A 2392-nucleotide genomic window follows, 5' to 3' on the forward strand; every position below is an offset into this window, starting at 1 on the left:
GGGTTAGGAGAGCATTCTGCCACTTGAGGAGTTGTCACTTTAAGCTGTCAAGGCCTGTTTGCATACGTGTTTGCACCAACTGGAGCACAAAACCATGACTGTTCAGCATTGATGGTGAAATACACCCACCCCTTATCACCTCTCCCATCTCCCCTCTCACCCCAAGCCCTACCATAGGCGGATGACAGAGTGAGATGTCACTGAACCACTGGTCTGACGCCAGTACAGCCTTCCCCACCTCCGATGGACTACACACCAAATTAACAGACTTGTGAGGTCGACTTGAGACGATAAGAGGGAGAAGATATTTGAGGGATTTCAGGCCAACCGAAGGTGAGTGCTTGAACAGGCCTTCGCCGCAGTCCCTCCAATTACTTCTCATTTTCACTTCCTAAGTAAATACAACATTTGTCATCAGAGCACTTTGCAATGATGTGGAACAGGTAAACCCCGCTATCGGCTTTCTCCATACGCCACGCTGATATCGCTCTCTTCCAGCAAACAGGGTCACCTCTCCTCTTCTTCGTTTAATTCGTCAAGTAGAACTGTTGAAGGAGGTCGTTGAAATGCACTCCACAATGTGAATCAGCATTTAGGGTTGCAGTTCGTCCATTCTCTCTGTCCAGCCCCTCTCTCTCTTCTACTCCTTTCGACATACCAACTTCCACATCTACTTCGTGCACTCAACCTTACGCGAACAACCACCACGTGGGCGGTGTATCTTCACCATGTCCACCCAAACAGAACCAGACATGACCAGAGCAAAGGGCGACACCGAAACATCCACATCACCCACACATCGTGGTGAAGGCACAGAACCTACACAAGGGTGGGAAGCTGATGGTCAACGTCGACGTTGCAGTTGTCAGTTTCAGCGTGCAGTCATGTCTGAGTCGCACGCGGACTAGGTCGCTGTACTGTAAGGCTACTCAGCGGGATTGAGGATGTGTCTGCCACACACGATTGGTCGTCTCGCCCCATGTGCACCATCGATGCGTCTGTGTGCATGTGCTCCAACAGTGGACGTGGCAGTGCGATGAGCACCGCCTTCACCTCCTCTCCTTCCTCGCCTTCTTTCTCTACCTCCACACACCTTCCCACTTTCCTTCTCCTCCACCACCCACCACCACGCCTACCTGGTGGTTTCATTTCTCACCTTCTTACCCACTCATCCATTTGCCTGGTCAGCCACTCACTCCCTATTCTCCCTCACTCACCCACTCTCTCACTCACTCACTCACTCGCACACATCTCCTTCGTCTCCCCATGAAGTACTCCCATCTCCTTCGTTCTCATTTTGTTGCCACTTTCCATTTAACTCCCACTGATTCACTTCTTCATCTGCGTCCACTTTCACCTACTACTCCACCTTCATTCCTCCACACTCATCCACCCACCCATCCACCCACCCACCTACTCACTCAATCATCCACCACCTACCCACTCCTTCATCCACTCACACACACAAACATTCACCTTCTTTCTCGACCACTTTCCAACCCTTCCCTCCCATTTGCCCGATTCCCCCCTCCCACACCTTCCCCACCCCCACCCTCATCAATTACTTACTTCCACCGTCATTATAGTACAACAAGCCTGCGTTTCACCGAACATTCATCCATTCTCATTCAATAGAAGTCAGTCCATCCCATCATCAACCTTTTACGGTCGAAAATGCACTCACCATAGTTAATAGTCGGGTAGCGTCGATTCAATCGTTTGCAAATCAAACCATCACAACAGGTCACCTTCCTCAAGTCGCACAGCGAACCAACTATCCTGCATTTTCGCCGACACGACTCAGCCGCATCTGCAATGCATAGAAGACAGATGGCAAGTAAGTCTAACATCCACCAACTTGAACCAATTTCATGCGAAATTCGCACGAGACTCCTCTGACGGGTGACTCACACTTGACCCATCGGTGATTTCTATCTGCCTATGTGACAACACGGTAACGACTCGGTGGCTACTCTGCAACCACACGGACTTCCAGTCATGGACACCCCTCCCACCCAGTACTTGGTCGCCATGCAACTCGCACTTACGACGTCATGGTGATGGAAGGGCCTTTGAGGTCACGTGAATAATCACACAAATGCTGAACATGAGCTAAGACCAAGACACCGGTACTGGCTCTTCAACTGACCTGACCTGACCCGACCCGACATGAACTGAACTGATGCACTGACTCCACGTCTCCACACTGATATCCACCACCTACCCTTGATGTGGGAGGAAGCAAGTATTATAAAATATCACTGAAGCCACCACATTATTCGGTGATCAAGAGGAGGTGTTGTCTTACCGAAAAGGACGGCAGGAAAGAGGAGAAGAGCAGTCAGCAGGAGTGGGGACATTTGGCGGTGGAACCGAAGTTGTACTCTTTCAC

Source organism: Echinococcus granulosus (assembly GCF_000524195.1).
Source record: "Echinococcus granulosus chromosome Unknown EG_S00077, whole genome shotgun sequence".
Classification (NCBI taxonomy): domain Eukaryota; kingdom Metazoa; phylum Platyhelminthes; class Cestoda; order Cyclophyllidea; family Taeniidae; genus Echinococcus; species Echinococcus granulosus.